The 23,862-nt window shown below is 41.0% G+C and overlaps 1 protein-coding gene across 3 annotated transcripts in view; it reads left to right on the top strand.

Moving 5' to 3' along the window:
* LOC124861661 (interleukin-1 receptor accessory protein-like 1) overlaps positions 1–23,862 on the top strand; it is a 445,259-nt gene that overhangs the window by 135,286 nt on the left and 286,111 nt on the right. The window lies entirely within an intron of this gene.

Below are 23,862 nucleotides of genomic sequence, written 5' to 3'. Positions count from 1 at the left end.
TAGCACCAAAGGCACACAGATCACCATGCATATATGGACCTTGTTAGGCTTGTTTTCTCATTAAACAAAGTTAGAAGCTGATGGTTTTCCTTAATTTCAGAGGTAACCAGCACTTAGTGTCCCAGGTTTCACAAGTATTTTACAGGTTGAGTGAATAAACCTTCTCCTTTGTGGTGTCCTCTTTCTGTGACTTAAATGGTATTGGTGAAGTTCACTGGGAGAGGATTTTTAGTGCAAAGTAAGTGGGCGATCAGGAGATGTCATCATTTCCAATGCATGCCAGTTGCCACGGAAACAGAAGTAGAGAGGAGGCTTTTCTCAAGGATCCTGTTAAACATTTAGAATGTGCAGCCTCATAAAAACACAGAAAAGAAGAAATCTCTTCAGGACACCTTCATATTGATTTTTTTTTTCTTCTTTTTGGCATGTATGACTTTAAAAATAAATTATACGTAAATTAACAATGGAGGCTGGTAAAGTTTCTGAAACTGATCGATTACCCAGCTCCCAAACCACCCACTTACCTAAAATAATCTTTTTAACAGTCAGATCTACGGACAGAGCAACTATCACGTCAATGTCTAAATCACAACTGCTTATGTAACACACATTTTTGGAGATGCATCACTTATGACAAACAAGGTGGGAGTTGTTGATATATTTGTGGATTAACACAAAGTACAAGACGTCGCTGGATCTCATTCTTCCTCCCAACTTGGCCTTTATCTCCACAAGTGTATATCTCTGTGGCTAAGCTTAGCTCAAGAGCACAACAGTTGTGTGGTAGTTCGTGATTGAGGATCCCCTCTCTGAAGGTAATCTTCACTAGACAGGCTTTAAAAAGGAAAGGACTCTCACCGCAACGAGGTGGGCTCAGCAGATAGGAGTGCTGTATAATTCCTGTTAATTACTGTCCTGGAGGAGATAAGGCCTGGTTTGTGAGGCTAAGAAGAGTGATAAGGAGGTTCAGGGATATGCCTGAAGGACTTTTCCACCCTTGGGCAAAAACAATTGAGTTTGTTAAGAAAAGGTCTCAGGTTTGAAGTAGCCAGGACTTTGGATAACTACAATAATAAACTGCTTATTTGCAGTTGGTTCTGAATCTAATTCAATCTGCAAAATAGTTCTGCAAGCTCTGTTAGTATACATTGTTTGAACGCATGAAATAGAGAGAATGCTTATGCTTTGTTGTTAACAGCAGAGACCATGGAAATTATTTTTAAATGGTTGGCTCCTAAATAATGGGTCATCTTTAACCTCAGAAAGGTTTTACTTGACAGAAAGTCAAAAGGATTTACCATCATGGACAGTTGAGCATTCTCTTAAGGCAGCCTTATTTTCCCAGGGATGGCAACCATTGAAGATACAGTAGAAGATATTGTAATACCAAAGTTCAGCATTGCTTTCAAACAGAAATGTTTGAGTAATTTCTTTCCAATAAAGTCTTTTTTTTTCCAATAAAAATGTCAAGTTTCAAGTCTTTAAGAAACAAGTAACAGTCAAATCTCAAGTCTTTTAGGTCCAAGTCCTTGTCAAGTCCCAAGTCTTTGGGGTGAAGAGGATTCAAGCAAAATTCCAAGTCTTTAAGGGGAAAGTCCAAGTCAAGTATTTGATGAATAAGTCCATATTGAGGGGCATGTCTGAATTAATTTCAAAATCTTTGAACAACAAACCAAGTCTCAAGTCTTTCACTCCAAGTCAAGTATTTAAGGCATCTCAAGTATCCATCCAGTCTGTCTAAAACATGAACTTGCTTTAGTTTCTGAAATCCAATCAACTATTATATCCCCAGGCTTAATTAGTCACATAACCATTTACATGTTTGTTTTTCTAATTCAACATGGACAAAGACTTCTCTCAGTTATTGAAAATTAATAAGTCATACTGTATATGCCCACTTGAATCACAAGTATGCAGCCATTTAAAAAAAAAGTAGTAGAAAGAAATAGCACAGGCTTATGTCAAATGTCTGAATAAAACAAATAGAACCAAAGCGTCTTGTTCATGACGTCTTTATAGTGAGAGAATAAGAACTTAGATGTTCCATTTATTTTGTTCTGTAACAGTCCAAAGTCATTTAATACAGTTTGAGAGAAGTTTTTGTTCTAAGATTATTATTCCAAATTAGTTATTATAAATCATTAATAACACATGATCCGTGAACATTCTTGGTTTACAAATGAAACACACCATTTAACAGAGAAATATGCAGATCTTTATTAGAGCTACAGTCTGTGGTGTGCTTATACTGTTAATGCTTGCTTGATTTTGTAGTGTTAAACACAGATGAACTTGAAAGCTGCCTTGAACTTTTACTGGCATGTGCGGTCGAGAAACATTACAGAGAAGCCATTGAGACAAACGTTACCATGACAACAAGTGCTCTGTATTCTTTATGCCGTGCTGTAGCTCAAAGGGGTTTAGGTAACGATCTACACTTACCATGTTACTTTTACGTCTTATAAATATTGTTTATGGAACTTGAGTGTCAGACCTAGAGCCTGAGTCAAGTCTAGAGTGTTTAGAGCTCAAGTCTAAGTCTAAGTATCAGGTTTTTGTTTTTACCACTTAGGTAAAAGTTAGTCAAGGGCTTTTTTTTTATTCTGTAAGTCTCTGTGGGCACGTAGGGACTTTTTATGGCAGACTGTGGCTATGGACTTCATTTTATTCCTTTAACTTGAATGTTGTTTTCATTTATGTCCCTGCTAGCTCTACCTGTTTCATGTTCCATGTCTAAAAGTAACTAACTGTGCATAACAATGAGCGACATCACACTGGTTTTGCAACTGGAACAGGATTAGGTTGGATGACATAATTCCCAGTCCAAAGTATGAAATTAAAGAAATCTGGCCTTACAAAACCACCACAGATGTACAATAATGTACAAAACATTTAAACCAATTCTTATTTCTGTTTACATTTTCTTTCAAATTTGCTGCTTTTCCATCCATGGGTTGTCCCATGTTTGTTTCTGTATTCATATTTTTCTTTTGTTTGCAAGATAAATACTGTGTTATGAATTATGAATTGGGAATTATGAAAATTGTGTAGTTCCAAGGGATGAACCAGTTTTGTTTGAAAAACGGTCAAATTCAGACTTCAAATTGGTAAAATTGTCCATAGAAATTCTTCTAAAAGTTCTTCAAAAACTCATTTTCATCTTTTAGACATTCCAGCAGACTTGCTCCTTTGACACTAAATATACAGAAATGAGGGTGGCTAAGGATATTTACTAGAGTGCTGGACATATTGGTTGATTGGATTTGTTTTTGGCCATGAAATATAGTTAAATAGTTGATCAAAACAAACATTCGGGGTTACTGCTATGCTACATCTAAAAGATACCCACTGATGCCATAGCGCATATTTTTGGCACGACTACAGGGATTTTCTTTTAAGAATAGTTCAAAGCAATTCACCACAAAAAAACATGAGCCCTAGGAGACCCAATTCATTTCTTTGCCATATTCCAAGCCCCCATTAGCATGCACTCAGGATGGATCTTACAAGTTGTCAGTCACCTCTGCTCTACAGTGGAATCAGACCAAATCCCAGTAGCTGTTTATCTTGTTTCTATAGTGCAGCTGTGTCATCTATTCTAACCTCTGACTTGATAACAAATAGGGAGGTCGGTTTGTGCATGGAAAAGAACACGTAACGGGTGATACTGGTATGAAAAATAGAAGAGAGAATACTATGTTGTTTTTATGAAGAACTAAACACTTCATGTTAAACGACTGTGAATCCCCGAGTATTTAAGAACAGGGGTACACAAGCGAATATTGGAGAAAGAAGTCTAGTTGTCTAAAGGCATTACTGTAATAAATCCTGGGAGGTGGAAGTAGTTCTGTGTATCTATGTGCTGACCTTGTTACTATTAATTTCTTGAATTGCTCTCTGGGGTGTGCATGCTGGCAGAGGCACCGGTGGTCTCACTGTAAACTCCGTATTTCTTCTTATTTTTGGCCTTAATTCCTGTCTGAGTCTAGCTTATTAACAGCTTGCAAGAGGAATTGTCACTTCTTCACTCAACAGCTTATCATTAGAAGCTGAAGCATGTTTTGTTCCTGTTACATACTGAACACAAAGATCTTAATTACCTTTCTGGAACCTGTAGGGGCTGGTTATACCCACTACATCTCATTAAGCAGTTGCTACTGGAAAGAATCAGCCATTTGAGCCATGAAGTCGCTGTGAAGAACATATGACACTCATTTATCAGGCTGATAAATGATGCTGCTCACTATATGTAAGTGTGTACCAGTAAATCAGGTTATGTAAAGTTTGGCTCCAAAAGACAGGTGTTTTATAATTTTAGCTTCTTATGAGAAGAAAGTAATTTTCATTGCCTGCCACAATGTTGTTTCCTGAATACATACTCAGCAAACGTGCAGAGGGACTGAGTGTATAGTAGGTCCTACTAAAATACATATAAATATGTGTAGTTTGCATGATTCTTGTCTGTAATGGAGTTTAATTTTATGGTATATTGCAATTAAATTAGACCAATTAAAACACTATGCCTAATGAGTCATCTGTTAAGATATGAGACACCTAAATCATTTAACGCTGAATAATTGAATGATTTGTGTGATAATTACAGGAACACTCTGAAAATTTGTCATTGTGTGTGTGAAGTATTTTCTAATTGATCAGACATGATGCACACGATCTAAAGCAACACTGTGTAGAGTTTTGTAACATAGAGGTGGAATTGTGGAATGCAACCAATATTATGTCTTACTCTCCTTACTGATCACACATAAAATCAGCTGGTTTAGGATGTTATTAAAGACAACATGCGCCACCTGTGTAACTTAGAAAGCTGATGTGTCCTTTTTCTTCTTTTTCAGCCTTCAGGCAAGGTTTATGATTTGTAAATAGTAAAATTATATTTTGGTTTGACCCGCTACAGCCGTTTTGGTCCTTAATATTGTAGTCGCTCTTGAGTTTTCTTAACTTTTTCCTGCAATACCTACAAGAACCTTCTCATTTCTCCTGGTCCCATGGCCAATCAGTGAACAGCAATCAGTTCACGTCACAAAGTAGGTACCGGTATGGAAAAAGAATTAATGGAAATGCTCTTAAGGCGGGCTGAATGGAGCCGGGCTAAGTGGAGCTCGTGGAAACGGGGCATATGGTGCGTATTAGGGGTATGTTAACAGGTGGTTTGAATACATTAAGCCCTGGGTTCATCTCATGACTCGAGAACAAACAAACCATCAATACCAGAAAACAAATTAATTAATTTCTAAATCTTACTTTTCTGAATTTCACTGAACTGAAGCAAGACATTGCCTCAGTTTAGTGAGTCTTTGTGGATTGTGGGCAGTTGTTTTATTGCATCAATTTGTAGAAGTCCCAATACATATTTTCAGTTTGAGATCTGGACTTTGAGCAGACCATTGCAACACCTTGAGTCTTCTGCTGATAAAACAATTTTGTCGGAAGAGATCTGTCAAATATTGCATTGTGTATCATGGTCAGATATGTAGACACAACTAATCATTCTAACATTGGGTAAAATTAGCTGGGAAGTCCACTTGCAGTAAGATTAGGCACTATCGTTAATGTTTTCTGTTAAGTGAATAATCTTTCCCACTGTAGAATGATGGTCTTCAGATTGTTTGGAAATTGCTTTATAACCTCTCTGAGGTTAATGGGCAGTAACAAATTCTTCTCAGAATCAGAATCAGAATCAGAAAAGCTTTATTGCCAAGTACGTTTTTGGACATACAAGGAATTTGTTTTGGCGTAGTCAGTGCAATACAGTACAAATTAAACAGTATAAACATATCTACAATATAATATAAATATATGTGCACAGTTTTAAGTGAGTGAGAGTAAATATAGAGCAGTATAAGATGCAAGAGCAATACAACAGTGCAGGTGATCATTGTGCAAGTAAAGCAGTGCAAGTAAAGCAGGAGTCCAAGCTGAGCGTTAATGTAACGCATAGAGTTACAAGTTACAAGTGTCCTGTCAGCAAAAAAAGGGGGGGTGTGGGGGAAAGGGAGAGTGTCAAGGTGGTTTCCGGGCTTTGTTAACCAGGCTGGTGGCAGATGGGAAAAAACTGTTCTTGTGGCGTGAGGTTTTGGTCCGGATGGACCGCAGCCTCCTGCCAGGGGGGAGAGTCTCAAAGAGTCTGTGACCGGGGTGGGAGGGATCAGCCAGAATCTTCCCGGCCCGCTTCAGGGTCCTGGAGGTGTACAGTTCCTGGAGCGACAGTAGACTGCAGCCAATCACCTTCTCAGCAGACCGAATGACACGCTGCAGCCTGCCCTTATCCTTGGCTGTAGCAGCGGCGTACCAGATGGTGATGGAGGAGGTGAGGATGGACTCAATGATGGCTGTGTAGAAGTGCACCATCATAGTCTTTGGCAGGTTGAATTTCTTCAGCTGCCGCAGGAAGAACATCCTCTGCTGGGCTTTCTTGATGAGGGAGCCGATGTTTGGCTCCCACTTGAGATCCTGGGAGATGATGGTTCCCAGGAAGCGGAAAGATTCCACAGTGTCAATTGTGGAGTCACAGAGGGTGATGGGGGCAGGTGGGGCTGGGTTCTGCCTGAAGTTCACAACCATCTCCACTGTCTTTAGAGCGTTGAGCTCAAGGTTGTTCTGGCTGCACCAGTCCAACAGATGGTCCACCTCCCATCTGTACGCAGACTCATCACCATCAGAGATGAGTCCGATCAGGGTGGTGTCGTCCGCAAACTTCAGAAGCTTGACAGACTGGTGACTGGTGACTGGTGACTGGAGGTGCAGTCACCAGTCACCAGTTCTCAAAAGGTCATTGCTGTTGTCTTTCCATCTTGGCATTGATCAGTTAAGAAAATGCATTAAATCAGCTGAACCTAGCTGTCAGTTTCCCTTTTAGCACCAATAGTGTACTAGTTCTTTTCCCCCATGACACTACTGACAGTTCTAGAATTTTTTTTTCCTATGACCTATTAAAACAAGAAAGGTGTCATTCTGGAGAAAATATGGACATTGAGAGAGGACATTTCTGGAATTAGATTTCTGATAAATCCATTCAGGCTCCACATGACCCAGTTTCTGCTGGACTACTGCTAAATGATACAAACATAAACTGACATTTAGTGTTTAAGAGTCTGAGGTGTACAGGATAAACACTACACCACAAATTCAATTTTTGTGGTGTACCATCATGCATATTTGTGCATTCATCCATTGTGGCAGGGGCATTCATGCAAGAAACCCAACTGGGGCGGTAGTGAAAAAAAATCACATGCTGATACTTGCTTACATCATTTCTTATCAATAATGGCTAGAATATCTAAGTCTGTGCTGGTATGTTTGCTCTCTGGGTGTAAAGATTTTAATGATTTTCCAGGAGAGGGCTATATTCATAATCCCCACCATAATATAAAAGTACATACTAAACGTACATACACACCTTTTAATTTAGTTCTTTTTATAATGCTTACTGAATCTTAGACATTGCATGTCCGATTAAAAAGAAAATGTCAAATATGCATCAAGTCTATTATCTGGACACACTGCATCTAAATCAGGAACTTCTTATTGTTTGCTGTGTAGAAAACAATTAGGTGTAGAACTCTGCATTTTTTGTGTTTTATATGCCATTTAGAACAAATAGAATATTTTCCCAAAATTTTATGGAGAAACAAGAAAGTATATTTTTGACTCCGTCACAGTTTCAGTGTTTATTTCCCAAAAGTCAGTAAATGTGGAACGGTAAAAAATTAGCTGTCTTGTTGGGACATTTACAGTGCTGAGTGCTGCTGATCCATTGAGATTCAGAAGCGCTGTTTGCTTGTTGTACCAGCCCAGCATAAAAATGTCCGTTGATGTGTTGGCATTTAAACAAGGGCAATGTGGTCGAACTTCTCTGACCTGTCTGAAAACATTGAGGGGTTGCAGAAGATTGGATCCAGGACTAAAATGGAGAACAGAAATGATTTATGACAGCTACCAATGATTTTAAAAGTCAAAAGGATTTCATTTTTGAGGTTTTTACTCTTGCCTGCTCTTTCAAAACATTTATACTGAGGCATCTAGAGCTAAAACCATCAGCATTTGCATTAGCGTGACAAACAGAATAAACCAGAGGATGAACATGCTTCAGAACACTTTCCAAATGGTTTCCTTTTCATCCCTGCACTGTTTAAATTCACTTGTAATGGGCACCTCTGATGACCTGCACCCGGAGGTCTTCTCCTATGCAAATGAGCGCATTTTGTTTGTGCTCTGCAAATACAGGGCAATAAAATAATGCTGGGAAAGACAGGACAGAAACACTGTTCACTCTACGGCTCCCTTGCCCCAGAGTGCTCGGTGAATTATTTATGAAAGTGCTGACAGAAGAGGAGCAGGTTCAACAAGGTGCTTTTCTCTGGGGGGCAACACCAACCAACAGTCAGGTGGAGCTTGGTTTGTCTTGCAGCCTCTGGATTTTAATGATGGTCCACTGGTCTCGTTATGCGAATATACAGTGTAGCTTTTCTCCTGTGTCAGCTGAAAAGAGAGGTTGTGTGCAAATCTGTAAACTCTGCTGTATGTCTATTTTACCCATATTACTCTAAAATGATACTTTCACCCTATAGCTTCCTCTGCTACATTCTGCTTTCTACCTTGTGTTCTTTATTTTCTATGTGATTTTCATGCACCCTTATTCAGAGTGTCTATCTAAATTGCTTGTGTTCCCTCTGTCCGCCTACCTACGCCTCACTTGCATCCTATATGTCTGTCTTTTCCCTAAGCACACTTCTAATACTATCACAGATGACTGACAGAGCATTAAACATAATGTAAATTATTCTTCTGAACCTAGATTAGCTAATTAGAAGTCTTATTTATCTATGTTTTGATAATACAAAAACATAAAAATGCCAGATCAGTTTAACCTAAGCTGGCATGCAAACTAAACTAAATTAAAACACAGAAACTAAACATTTGGTTATGTACAAATTATAATTTTAGATGATTATTGCTTAACTCCATCATTTCAAGCAGTGAACCAAGATTTGTCACTCTATGCAATCAATTGCATATAAATAAATTACACAGATGTGTGTAAAAAGCTACATAAATGAGTATGTAACAGAAACGTATGTAAATAAGTGCCTCATTTAAACGTGGGGAATTCCCTTAATGTGAGTGGAGTATCATAGAGGTTCCCAATGACGGGTTTGCGGGTGCATTGGTTAGTAAGATTAGCCTGTGAACCCTAAGGAGCCACCTACAGGTTTGTATCAGCAAGTCGTGGATATGGCTGCTGCTGATAAAAACATAAAACACATGACTAAAACTCTCATCCCTCTCAAATAGTTGTCTTTGTTCCCTATATGAGCTGTTAAAAAAAACTGAATAAACAGCTATATAAGAGGTTGCTTTGAATGCATTTCTACAAGCACTATACATGCATTAGTTTGTTGGTTTCATGCATTTGCCCTACTTATGAGGTTTGCTACACATTCATGGTTATTGATTTAGGTTTAATTCATCCCAACTGATTATGAGATGGAGTTGATTTGATATATGCAATTTAAAAATATTATTGAAACAATGTATTGTTGTACATAAGGCACCTAATGTATTAGAAACACCTTGCTTGTTTCCTGGTAGGACCCCCTTTGAACTTCAGAACTGCGTTAAGCCCAGGTTAACAGCAACTAAATAGCACTTCTTCAGACAGATTTCACTTTCACAGGAAATATTTCGACAGTTTACCATCTCTACAGTCTTTGTCTACCCTTGTTGAAAGTTTCACACACTTTAAGCTGTAAAATCCTTAATATTCTCTTTATTGGAAAACTCCATACTCCATACTTTTAATAGGTTCTAATTTAATTTTTGACACCAAGAAGGAAACTGATGTTAACTGTGACCTACTAATAAGAAAACAGCAACGATCTCTAAGTATGTATTGCTGCTCTCCTTTCCTGACCCCTGTGATAAAACGTTCCTTGAGGCAACAACATAATCTGGCAGCACTTTTGCTTATAGGTCTTCTCACTGTCAGTCTCACCTTTCCAGAAGATGGGCACGTCAGGTGTTAGCAATGAAAATCTCAGCTTCCTCCATCTCCCCCAGGGCTCACTTGTCAGCTGGAGCAGCACCTCCAATGTTTGACCTCAAGGGAGCAGACAGAGAAAAAAGGCAAACGATAGGGTAGTAGGAGGCTATTATGGTTTATTTGCTGTTATTTAATTTTTGTCAGATGAGAACATTGTGCTGTATTATGCTTAGGCAGTAAATTCTTATACATGTTAAAGCTACATACAGTTGCATAAGTCTATGGGAGGAGAATGATGACGTGTAAGTTTAGAAAGTGAGCTGAAGGTCAAAAGACGAGGAAAATTCGTGATTGAATACAACTATTAGTTATTTAGCTCAACCTTAGTTGCCACATTGTACAGTAACTTGGCTGGCTAATTGAATTAGCTTGAATCTTCAGTGAGTCATGCTAACTAGCTTGAATGTTGCTTTGATCTCCAGTGTTTTATCTGCCGTTTGAAGTATCTGCCAGCCATTGTGACTCATGACTCCTTGAAAATTAGCTAGCTTCTTACGTCTCCTTACACATGTCCTGCTGAGTTTGCATACAGTGTGTTTATGAGTTGTATTTCAGTCTGTCTTTGTAGATTACTTAGAACATCGTTTCAAAGTATAAAAGAAGAAAAGCCCAGTTTTTTTTCCCTTATTACCAACATCACAGTTAGAAAAAAGCAGCATGGAGGAGTATATTTTTGAGTGGGCTGACCTTTATCTTCATGTTTGTTTTCTGGAAACAAATGTTTTCTGATTATTTGTATATTCCCACAGCCCTTGAATTTGTTTCACATTTTTTTTAATGTGTAAACCGTAAACGTGTATTTTACTGAGATTTTATTTGAAAGAACAACACAAAGTAGCCCACCATTAATTGAAAGACAAAATTATGCATGACTTTTAGAGTATGGCACAACAACCTACTATTTTATAGAGTTCTTCCTAAATGAACAGGCCAGGCAAGGAGAAGATTATGCAGATTGACTTGGGAAGAACTGGCCTTTAAGGAATAGTAGCTGTTGAAAGAAAGCCATAAGAAGTCTTGTCTGCAGTTTACATCAAGCCACGTTGGAGACTCAGCAAATTTGTGGAAGTAGATGCTCTACTCAAATGAGACCAAAATTGAGCTGTGTGGCCTATATGCAAAACCCTATATGTGGTGGAAAATAACACTGCACCTGAACACACAGTCCTCACTATGGAGCATGGTGGTGGCAGAATAATGCCTTCCTTCAATTGATACAGAAAAGCTGATCAGAGTTGACGAGTAGACGGATTGAGCTAAATACAGAACCATTCCCGCAGGAAACCTGTTAGAGACAAGACTTGAGACTGGAGTAGATTTTTACCTTTTACTACCTAAAATATCCAGCAAGAGCCACAATGGAACAGTTTAGATCAATGGTGTCCAAACCTTCTGTTGCAAGAGGCAAAATTGTCAAGTTGAAAATCAGATGTATATAAATTAAACATTCTTAACTATTTTAAATAATTTGTCTTATTTTTACATTTTTAACAATAGATCACAGTAGAAAGCTGTTTTTGTTTTAATTGTTTTCTATTTTGCTATCGCAGAAATAATTTTTATTCTCAGGTACAAGAATGCAACATGGCTCACTCTTCTATATCAACTGCCTTTGATGGGCCATATTTGCATCATTAAATTGAGGTTGTGGGCCACAACGAATCATTCAAAGCATCGGAAATGGCCCCACACTTTGGTCCCCCTGGTTTAAATCAAAGCACTTATTTACAGGTCCAGTAGAGGTGCAGGCCATAATTAAATTGGGAGTTGTTGATTGCACTTGAAAATTGTTTAAATATAATTTCTATCCAGTTTGTCTGAGGTTGAGCCATTTTTCAAAGAAGGATTAGCAAAATTTTCAGTTTTTAAAGCTGGTAGAACCGTACCCTATAAGGCCTGCTACTGAAATGACAGAGAGAGGTGCTTTAAAAGAGGATTGACTCCAGGGAGATGAATGCAAATATACACTTTTCAGATTTATTATTTACAAAAAAAATTAAAAACTATGGATGATTTTCTTTCTACTGCAGAAATGTATGCCACTTTACCTAGGAGGAGGTGAATGCAAATACACAATACATTGTGCCACACAGTTATGAATTACTGTTTTTGTTTAAATAAAAATATGGATAGTTCGTTCGTTCGTCGTCTTCCGCTTATCCAGGACCGGGTCGCGGGGGCAGCAGACTCAGCAGAGACGCCCAGACGTCCCTCTCTCCAGACACCTCCTCCAGCTCCTCCAGGGGGAGCCCAAGGCGTTCCCAGGCCAGCCGAGAGACATAGTCCCTCCAGCGTGTCCTGGGCCGTCCCCTGGGCCTCCTCCCGGTGGGACGTGCCTGGAACACCTCCCGAGGAAGGCGTCCAGGAGGCATCCGGTATAGATGCCCGAGCCACCTCCACTGGCTCCTCTCAATGTGGAGGAGCAGCGGCTCTACTCCGAGCTCCTCCCGGATGGCCGAGCTCCTCACCCTATCTCTAAGGGAGTGCCCGGCCACCCTACGGAGGAAGCTCATTTCAGCCGCTTGTATCTGTGATCTCGTTCTTTCGGTCATGACCCAAAGTTCATGGCCATAGGTGAGGGTAGGAACGTAGACCGACCAGTAAATTGAGAGCTTTGCTTTTCGGCTCAGCTCTCTCTTCACCACAATGGACCGGCACAGCGCCCCCATTACTGTGGCAGCTGCACCGATCCGTCTGTCGATCTCCCGCTCCATTCTTCCCTCACTCGTGAACAAGACCCCGAGATACTTAAACTCCTCCACTTGAGGCAGGAACTCCCCTCCAACCTGAAGAGGACAAGCCACCCTTTTCCGGTCGAGTACCATGGCCTCGGACTTGGAGGAGCTGATCCTCATCCCAGCCGCTTCACACTCGGCTGCGAACCGCCACAGCGCATGCTGTAGGTCTTGGCTAGAGGGGGCCAGCAGGACCACATCATCCGCAAAAAGAAGAGACGAAATCCACTGGTCCCCAAACCAGACCCCCTCCGGCCCTTGGCTGCGTCTAGAAATCCTGTCCATAAAAGTTATGAACAGGACCGGCGACAAAGGGCAGCCCTGCCGGAGTCCAACATGCACTGGGAACAGGTCCAACTTAGTGCCGGCAATGCGGACCAAACTCCTGCTCCGCTCGTACAGGGACCGGATGGCCCCTAATAAAGGGCCCCAAATTCCATACTCCTGGAGCACCCCCCACAGGGCATCACGAGGGACACAGTCGAATGCCTTCTCCAGGTCCACAAAACACATGTGAACTGGTTGGGCAAACTCCCATGAACCCTCGAGCACCCTGTAGAGGGTATAGAGCTGGTCCAGTGTTCCACGGCTGGGACGAAAACCACACTGTTCCTCCTGAAGCCGAGGTTCGACTATCGGTCGGACTCTCCTCTCCAATACCCTGGCGTAGGCCTTACCAGGGAGGCTGAGGAGTGTGATCCCCCTGTAGTTGGAACACACCCTCCGGTCCCCCTTCTTATAAAGGGGGACCACCACCCAGTCTGCCAGTCCAGAGGCACTGTCCCCGACCGCCACGCAATGTTGAAGAGGCGTGTCAACCATGACAGCCCCACAACATCCAGAGACTTGAGGTACTCAGGGCGGATCTCATCCACCCCCGAAGCCTTGCCACCGCGGAGCTTTTTAACCACCTCAGTGACTTCAGCCTGGGTGATGAAAGAGTCCAACCCCGAGTCCCCAGCCTCTGTTTCCACCACGGAATGCGTGATGGCAGGATTGAGGAGATCCTCGAAGTACTCCTTCCACCGCCCGATAATGTCCTCAGTCGAGGTCAGCAGTCTCCCGCCCCCACTATAAACAGTGTTGGCAAAGCACTGCTTCCCCCTCCTGAGGCGCCGGACGGTTTGCCAGAATCGCTTCGAGGCCAACCGGTAGTCCTTCTCCATGGCCTCACCGAACTCTTCCCAGGCCCGAGTTTTTGCCACTGCCACAGCCCGGGCCGCAGCACGCTTGGCCTCACGGTACCCGTCAGCCGCCTCAGGAGTCCCACAAGCCAACCACAGCTGATAGGACTACTTCTTCAGCTTAACAGCATCCCTTACTGCCGGTGTCCACCACCGGGTTCTGGGATTGCCGCCACGACAGGCACCGCAGACCGTACGGCCGCAGCTATGGGCAGCAGCATCGACAATAGATGCAGAGAACATGGTCCACTCGGACTCTATGTCTCCAACATCCCCCGGGATCTGGTCGAAGCTCTCCCGGAGGTGGGAGTTGAATACATCCCTGGCCGAGGGCTCCGCCAGGCGTTCCCAGCAGACCCTCACTATGCGCTTGGGCCTGCCGAGTCTGTCCGGCTTTCTCCTCCTCCAGTGGATCCAACTCACCACCAGGTGATGATCAGTGGACAGCTCAGCCCCTCTCTTCACCCGAGTGTCCAAAACATGCGGCCGAAGGTCTGATGATACGACAACAAAGTCGATCATCGACCTCCTGCCTAGGGTGTCCTGGTGCCAAGTGCACTGATGGACACCCTTATGTTTGAACATGGTGTTCGTTATGGACAATCCGTGACTAGCACAGAAGTCCAATAACAAAACACCACTCGGATTCAGATCGGGGAGGTCATTCCTCCCGATCACGCCTCTCCAGGTGTCACTGTCGTTCCCCACGTGGGCGTTGAAGTCCCCCAGCAGAATAATGGAGTCCCCGGGAGGGGCACTATCCAGCACCCCCGACAGGGACGCCAAGAAGGCAGGGTACTACCACTCGGCCCGTAGGCTGAAATGATAGTCAGAGACCTCTCCCCAACCCGAAGGCGCAGGGATACAACCCTCTCATCCACTGGGGTAAACCCCAACATGAGACGGCTGAGCTGGGGGGCAACAAGCAAACCCACACCAGCCCGCCACCTCTCCCCGTGGGCCACTCCAGAGTAGAAGAGAGTCCAACCCCTCTCAAGGAGATGGGTTCCAGAGCCCACGCTGTGCGTGGAGGCGAGCCCGACTATTTCTAGTCGATATCTCTCGACCTCCCGCACAAGCTCAGACTCCTTTCCCCCCAGCGAGGTGACATTCCATGTCCCTAGAGCCAGCCTAAGCATCCGGGGATCGGGCCGTTGAGGTCTCCACCTTCGTCCGCCACCCAATCCTCTTTGCACCGGTCCCTCACGGTTCCCCCTGCAGGTGGTGGGCCCACTGGAGGAATATGGATAGTCAGTCACAAAAATAGATTAAAACACTTTGATTTAACTACTCTTCCAGTATACGTCAAGCTCAAGTTCTTTTAACATCAGATATACCAGAGCTGTTTCTTGCCTTCCACTGAATTAGCTGTTTGTACTTTATCCCCAAAAAACAAATTTTTAATCCACACTGAACACAACCTGCTGCTTTTTCTTATCTGTTTGGTTTTGACTGAGGACTCATTCAGCCCTGTGTACTCAAAAGCAAAGTGTTGGCCCTCACTTTCCCACTATATTCCACACTGAAACCAGCCTGAAATTAAAGTCTTGACTACTGTATGAACTGCTTCATTCACCATTACAGCACGCATTCCCAACTGATAAAGAATTGCTCTGCTGTATCACATTTCCAGCACTGTAGCCAAATCTTGCTCTCTGCAGTGCATTTTCACAGTCTGTATCCATTATTTCTGCACTATTCCTCTGCAATCAGATATGACACGTCCCAACTGAAAAACCCTAACTTTAACCTTGTAAAAAAGCTTGCACATTGAACAATCTCAGCAGTTCCCAGCTTCATAGCAGTTCGGGGCTCCATTGTGCCCATCTGTGTGTCATCTGAGTTTGACAGTCAAGCACACAGGCACCCACTCATATGCATTCGTATTCACATACATGAACGCTCTCCACTGAAAAGCAGGGGGCCAATTATGGGATACTGAGACAGGGAATGGCTGTAGGGAAGTCACTGTCCCCTCAGGCTGACCATAGTGCACACGGCACTCTGCCAGCATGTCCACAGTGAAAAGGAACTATGTGATACCTTGGAATGAAAAACAATGGAACAATGCAAACCTTAGAGCTGTTGAAGAGGATATGTTGCTGTTCCAGCGGGCAATAAAATCAAATCATATTGAACTGCACCGTTCTGTGTTTACTCACCCACTCACCAACTTTATTGGGATAAAAATCAGCTCAGGTTTTCCATAACAAGCTCATCTGTCGGGTTAAAATCAAGGTTAATGCATGCGCAGAGTTTCTGCCAGAGATGGATACATAGATCAGATCTTTTCATGCAGTGGCTTTTATTTATTTTATTTTTTTAGAAATTAAGATAAAAATAAGGAGAAATCAAAGTGACAATTTTAAACTAATAGCATCAGTGAATTAAGGGTCTGTACTTATTATCCATTAGTCATTACATTAGAGATAAAATCAAGCCTTCCTTTCTAAGAATAAGACAAGTTATCCTTATTTAAATGAATACATATGAAGTGTTTGTAGTTTAAAGCTTTCCTTGTTAATAAATGGACACGTCACTGCATTCTTCTTCAAAACAAGCTAAAGTTTTATTATGCTTGAATATTACGTTGAAGCGCTGTGGCAGCCTCTTCTGTTAGACATCCATCCATCCATCCATCCTCTTTACCCGCTTCCTCCATACAGGGGGAGCTGGTGCCTATCTCCAGCGGTCTACAGGTGAGAGGTGGGGTAAACCCTGGACCGGTTGCCAGTCCATCGCAGGGCAACCCTAAGACACACAGGACAAACAACCATGCACACACTCACTCACACCTAAGGGCAATTGAGAGAGACAAATTAACATAACAGTCATGTTTTGGGCTGTGGGTAGGTATGCCAGAGGTCCCTGAGAGAACCCACCCATGCACGGGGAGAACATGTAAACTCCATGAAGAAAGACCCCAGGCTGGGAGTTGAACCCAGGACAGTGCTACCAACTGTGCCACTGTGCAGCCTGTTCATATACAGTCATGTCAACAAGGAGAACACCCAACTCTGTTGTTTATCAAGAAATATTTACAATCTAATTTTTATCTCTGGAAAAGATAGTTATTGTACTGTTAAACAAACATTAACTTTGTTTTATTCCTTAAAGTTTGTCTGAGGTAGACATCAGGACACCTTACCCCCTGATAGCCTGTGTTACCACCTTTTGGCTGCAGTATCTTCATTCAATGAGACACTTCTTGCAGCCATCTTCTAGCCTCTGACATAAGTCTGGGGAAAGTTTATTTCTCCTTACTTTTACCTGTGAGATGTTTGAACTTTTTTTTTTTTGCTTGTAAAGTCTGTTTAAAGTCAGCCTACTTGATTTCATTGAAATCAATATCTGGCCTTTGACTTGACCCATGACCTTCTATTTTTATTTTTCAAGCTGTCCTTAGGTGGATTTACAGGTATTTTTGGGTCATTGTCATACTGCAGGGTCTTTTTTTACAGCTTCGATTTTTTTACAGATGATCTCACATTTGCTTCAAGCGGCCTTTGATAAACTGAAGAATTTGTGATGGCTTCTATTATGGTGAGCCGGCCAGGTTCTGCTACAGAAAAGCATCCCCAAACTATGGCACTTCTAGCCCTATGTTTCACAGTGTCCAAATATTTCAGTTTTAGACTCTTCTGTCCAAAGAAGTTTATTGCAGAGGATCTGGTCATGATCTACAGGTCCTTCTCAAAATATTAGCATATTGTGATAAAGTTCATTATTTTCCATAATGTCATGATGAAAATTTAACATTCATATATTTTAGATTCATTGCACACTAACTGAAATATTTCAGGTCTTTTATTGTCTTAATACGGATGATTTTGGCATACAGCTCATGAAAACCCAAAATTCCTATCTCACAAAATTAGCCTATCATTAAAAGGGTCTCTAAACGAGCTATGAACCTAATCATCTGAATCAACGAGTTAACTCTAAACACCTGCAAAAGATTCCTGAGGCCTTTAAAACTCCCAGCCTGGTTCATCACTCAAAACCCCAATCATGGGTAAGACTGACGACCTGACTGCTGTCCAGAAGGCCACTATTGACACCCTCAAGCAAGAGGGTAAGACACAGAAAGAAATTTCTGAATGAATAGGCTGTTCCCAGAGTGCTGTATCAAGGCACCTCAGTGGGAAGTCTGTGGGAAGGAAAAAGTGTGGCAGAAAACGCTGCACAACGAGAAGAGGTGACCGGACCCTGAGGAAGATTGTGGAGAAGGGCCGATTCCAGACCTTGGGGGACCTGCGGAAGCAGTGGACTGAGTCTGGAGTAGAAACATCCAGAGCCACCATGCACAGGCGTGTGCAGGAAATGGGCTACAGGTGCCAGCATTCCCCAGGTCAAGCCACTTTTGAACCAGAAACAGCGGCAGAAGCGCCTGACCTGGGCTACAGAGAAGCAGCACTGGACTGTTGCTCAGTGGTCCAAAGTACTTTTTTCGGATGAAAGCAAATTCTGCATGTCATTCGGAAATCAAGGTGCCAGAGTCTGGAGGAAGACTGGGGAGAAGGAAATGCCAAAATGCCAGAAGTCCAGTGTCAAGTACCCACAGTCAGTGATGGTCTGGGGTGCCGTGTCAGCTGCTGGTGTTGGTCCACTGTGTTTTATCAAGGGCAGGGTCAATGCAGCTAGCTATCAGGAGATTTTGGAGCACTTCATGCTTCCATCTGCTGAAAAGCTTTATGGAGATGAAGATTTCATTTTTCAGCACGACCTGGCACCTGCTCACAGTGCCAAAACCACTGGTAAATGGTTTACTGACCATGGTATCACTGTGCTCAATTGGCCTGCCAACTCTCCTGACCTGAACCCCATAGAGAATCTGTGGGATATTGTGAAGAGAACATTGAGAGACTCAAGACCCAACACTCTGGATGAGCTAAAGGCCGCTATCGAAGCATCCTGGGCCTCCATAAGACCTCAGCAGTGCCACAGGCTGATTGCCTCCATGCCACGCCGCATTGAAGCAGTCATTTCTGCAAAAGGATTCCCGACCAAGTATTGTGTGCATAACTGTACATGATTATTTGAAGGTTGACGTTTTTTGTATTAAAAACACTTTTCTTTTATTGGTCGGATGAAATATGCTAATTTTTTGAGATAGGAATTTTGGGTTTTCATGAGCTGTATGCCACAATCATCCGTATTATGACAATAAAAGACCTGAAATATTTCAGTTAGTGTGCAATGAATCTAAAATATATGAATGTTAAATTTTCATCATGACATTATGGAAAATAATGAACTTTATCACAATATGCTAATATTTTGAGAAGGACCTGTATTTTGGGTTTTGTAGTCATGTTTGTTTATTTCCTTTTGTCCTTGATAATTTTGTTCTCTCTATTGCCTCCTAGTGTTTGTTGTTTTCTTTCCTCTCCTTGCTAGTTTCTTAGTGGTTGCTTTCTTATTACTTTGTGTGGTTTTCTTATTATTATTATTGTTATTGTGATTATTATAGTTCTTTGTCTTCCTTGGATTCTCTAGTTTAGTTTCTCATTTAGTATCTCTGTGATTATTTATGTTAGATATTTGTTCTCTCTCCTAGTTTAGTTCGTCGGTTTAGTTTCTATAGTTCCAGCATCCCTTATAGGTTAGCTTTAGTTATTGTTTACTTTTGGTTTGCACATATTCTAGTTCTCACGTTCTCTATTTCCTTTCCAGTTACTTCAGTCAGTGTTGGTTTAGGTTTTGTTTATTTTACCGTCAAGGTTTTCTTTATGGGTTCTTTGTTAATTATTAGGTTGTGGTGTTTCTTCTATTTCCTCTAATTTCTCAGTTTACTTTAGTTAATCATTATTCTAGGTCCTTATGTTTCTTTTGGTTATTTATCTTCATCCATAGTTTTGCTTAGATCTGTTTCCCTGAATTTTTTTATTCAGTCCCTTACTTATAGTTTTGTTTTTGTAGTCAGGTTCCCTTTGGTTATGTTATTGTCCAGCTCCTCTCATGTTCCCTTTGTTTTCTAGTTTGGTCACCGTAGCAACTATTCACATCCCCTCAGTTCTCTACAGCCTGGTCCACACCTGATTTCTATCTCCCCTGATTTCCTGCCTCTCAGTTCTCATTGGTCCATACTCCACTTCCCTCTGCTTATAAGTTCTCTGGTTTTGATTGTTCTTCGCTGGTTCCTAAAGTTCACTACCCTCGCCTAAGTGCTGTGTTTACCATGTTCCTGCAGAGTCAACTTTGTAAGTTATTTTTGGATTTTCGACTTAGGTTCATACCTGCAGTGTTTTGCTACGTTTTGGATTGATCTTTGAATAAAGAAGAAGCCTTCTTTAAACAGCTCTTGTCTGCACTTTGGTCCGCCTCAAACCCTGACCGTGACAAAGAGATCTTTCCATAGTTTTGGTGTTTTTGAAAATAGGGATCTATAAAACTTTAAACTGTATAAAAATGTTTAGAAATGGATAGTATTTCTTCAAAATAAAATTTGCAATCATTGCTCGCCATTTTGTATATATTATAATATGAGTATAAACTCATGAAGAGAGAAACATAATTTCCGTGTGCCCTAAATTATGTAAGGATATCACTGTGCACGGATGTGACTCACTGCCTGCTCGACTCAAATAATCCCTACGGAGAGAAAGATAATATTTGACATTTTGTATAAAGGGAAGCCAGTGAATCAGGCAACAAGGAGGGTAATATTTCCTGACAAATTTGACAGCTGACAGCAAAATAAACATAAGAATCAAGAAAAAAAACTTTGGCTTTTCCCTCAACTCTTTTAAAGGGGGCTGTTGTGCTCTGTCTAAATGTTTTACATTGAAAACGTAAAGATGCCTCACAAAATCTATATATGAGGACACGGGTTGCTATAGCTGTCAACAGAGCCAATAGGATCCCAATGATAGGGCATTTGTTTGTTTTTACTCCCAGCCAATCATAACTTGGTTTTAGCCCTCATATCCCACCAAATTACTCTGTCCTGGGTCTCTTAACTTGTATGCTTCCTCTCCACACACACATGGATGTTTTATGTGTGGCCTTGTCAGTGGCTCCCTTGCTACAGGGTTTCAAGTTTTCTATCATCATCCCTCACTCCACCTGTGTTATTGCAGATTAAACATCAGATATCAATGTAGTTATGTGCTTACTGTCCGTGACAGACCCATGAAGAGTGCTGGCGTAAGTTTTACCTGCTGCATTGTACAGATCTGTTCTAAATAAGAACATGCTTCAAGTCTGCAACCCAGGTCTCACTCTTAATGGCACTTCTTTATTGGTTCTCAAAGGCTATAATTGATAACAGATTCAGATCATTGGGAATGTGTTCTTATTCTCTCAGCTCAATAGAAAAACAATCGTTCTGAGCCTTGCTTGTTTTGCTCTTTAAATGGACCAATTAAAATACATCACAAATTAAGATGACTAATGTAATAAAAACTTATTTTTTCCCCCTTTCCAGATATTTCTTTTATTATCCTTTAAAAGACTGGCAATTTGAAGCAACGTAGAGCAGTACTAGCTTTTGAGATGGGCAATATGGCTGACTGTCCAGGGTGTCATTTCATCATGGGGTGGCACAAGAGCTACCTTTTATTGGGGGTGCCCAAAAAGATCTTTCTGTTTGCCTTTTTGCATGTAGGAATGGGCATTTACTGTATCATAAAAAAAACATTTTTATCATGATAAGCATGGCTATTTATCGTGACTGATAAACTTTAATAGGCCTGAAAAATCAACAGTTTTGTTGCTTTCACCACTTTTCACCACTTCTTGCTCTCACCATTTTTTCCACTATTTGCTCCGTGAAAATATTGAGAAGTTACATTTTAATGTTTGTGAGAATATGATTAAATGCAGTTATATTTTGTGCCGTCTAGTGTTACAATTGCTCTACCAAATATTACTGATGTCTTGAAGTGACTTCAGATTATGGCTAATTTGTTTGTGGGGTTTTGAATACAGTCAGTCAGATTAACTCTATTTCCAAAAAAGATTAAACCGTGTAGATACAATTTAAATACTTTTTATTTTCACTTCTATTGTCATTGCCATAAATACCGCAACATAATGTATTTTTTTAGGTCCATTTGCCCATCCCTATGTGCATGTCCAGTCAGTAGAGAGTGGGCACCCGCCATGTTGTGCACAGTCTAAGCACAGTAAGACTTGCATAGCAGCTGGGTTATGACGCATTTGTGGTTCACAATTTTTTTTTTGGGAGCTAAATTAATAGGCTGTTTCCGTTTTTTAAGGAAGTTGGACTGAATTTATTATTTTTGGCAAATAGTTCAAACTGCTTTGGCTGGTCATACTTTCAATTGTGTATTTTAGAACGAACAGAGAATCTTTAAACCTAGTTAAAGACACAAAAATGTAATTTTGTTTTTTGATCAGATCTGCCTTAGACTGAGACAAGCATTAAATCCTTTAGTGATTTATTGATTACAGACAGATTAATGCAAAGTTTCCATTTTTGAAAGCAAAAAAAGGTATTCTTAGTTTTTACAAAAACACAGTAAAAGTATTTTTTTGTATGCGTGAACATCTAAATTATGCAGGTACATTTGAAAACATTTTAATGTTTAATATTTTTTGTCTCTCTTTTCAGAAAGTGAAACTAATATATATTATATAGCTTAATTAAGCATATAGTCAAATATTTCAAGTCTTATACTATATTTCTTACAATTTTGTTGATTATGGCTTACAGATAATGAAAACCCAAATTTCAATGTCTTAGATAATTATTGCAAACACCAAAAAGCTTTTTCAATGCAAAATATTTTCTAATGGTGATATTGTGCCTACACAGTCATGGGAGAGACTGCTGACTTGACAGATGTTCAGAGGACACACATTGACACCCTCTACAAGGAGGGCAAGTCACAAAAGGTCATTGCCAAAGAAACTGGTTGCTCAGAGTGCTGTATACAGGCATGTACAGTACAGACCAAAGGTTTGGACACACCTTCTCATTCAAAGAGTTTTCTTTATTTTCATGACTATGAATATTGTAGCTTCACACTGAAAGCATCAAAACTATGAATTAACACATGTGGAATTATATACTGAACAAAATAGTGTGAAACAACTGAAAATATGTCTTATATTCTAGGTTCTTCAAAGTAACCACCTTTTGCTTTGATTACTGCTCCGCACACTCTTGACATTCTGTTGATGAGCTTCAAGAGGTAGTCACCTGAAATGGTTTTCACTTCACAGGTGTGCCCTGTCAGGTTTAATAAGTGGGATTTCAAGCCTTATAAATGGGGTTGGGACCATCAGTTTTGTTGTGCAGGAGGTGGATACTGTACACAGCTGATAGTCCTACTGAATAGACTGTTAGAATTTGTATTATGGCAAGAAAAAAGCAGCTAAGTAAAGAAAAACGAGTGGCCATCATTACTTTAAGAAATGAAGGTCAGTTAGTCTGAACTGAAGGCCCAACCGGGTGCGGCAGTGGCACAGGGATAAAGTGTGTGACCCATATACAGAGGCTATAGTCCTTGACGTAGCCGTTGCGGGTTCAAATCCTGGCCCCGTCAACCTTTGCTGCATGTCTTCTCTCTCCACCCCATTTCCTGTCCATAACTTGCAAAATGAAGGCCACTAGTGCCACAAAAAATAAAACAAGGAGGCCCAACAAAGTAATGAGTGCATAGAAATGAACAGCCTTTTCAGAAGCCTTACATTTCTGTTTAAAATATGCTTCTTTAAGTGATTTTATATAATATATAATATAATGAATTTTGGGGTCTTATTATCTATAAGCCATAATAATCAAAATTATAAAAAAAAAAGGCTTGAAATATTTCACTCTGTAATTAATCTATGTAAAGGATGAATTTTACTTTCTGAAATAAGTGACAACAAATCTTAAACTGTTTTTTTGATATTCTAATTGTTTTTAGCT

Source organism: Girardinichthys multiradiatus, chromosome 24 (genome assembly GCF_021462225.1).
Source record: "Girardinichthys multiradiatus isolate DD_20200921_A chromosome 24, DD_fGirMul_XY1, whole genome shotgun sequence".
Lineage (NCBI taxonomy): Eukaryota > Metazoa > Chordata > Actinopteri > Cyprinodontiformes > Goodeidae > Girardinichthys > Girardinichthys multiradiatus.
The sequence above is the reverse complement of the archived record's forward strand: the minus strand, read 5'-3'. Positions and strand labels throughout refer to the sequence as shown.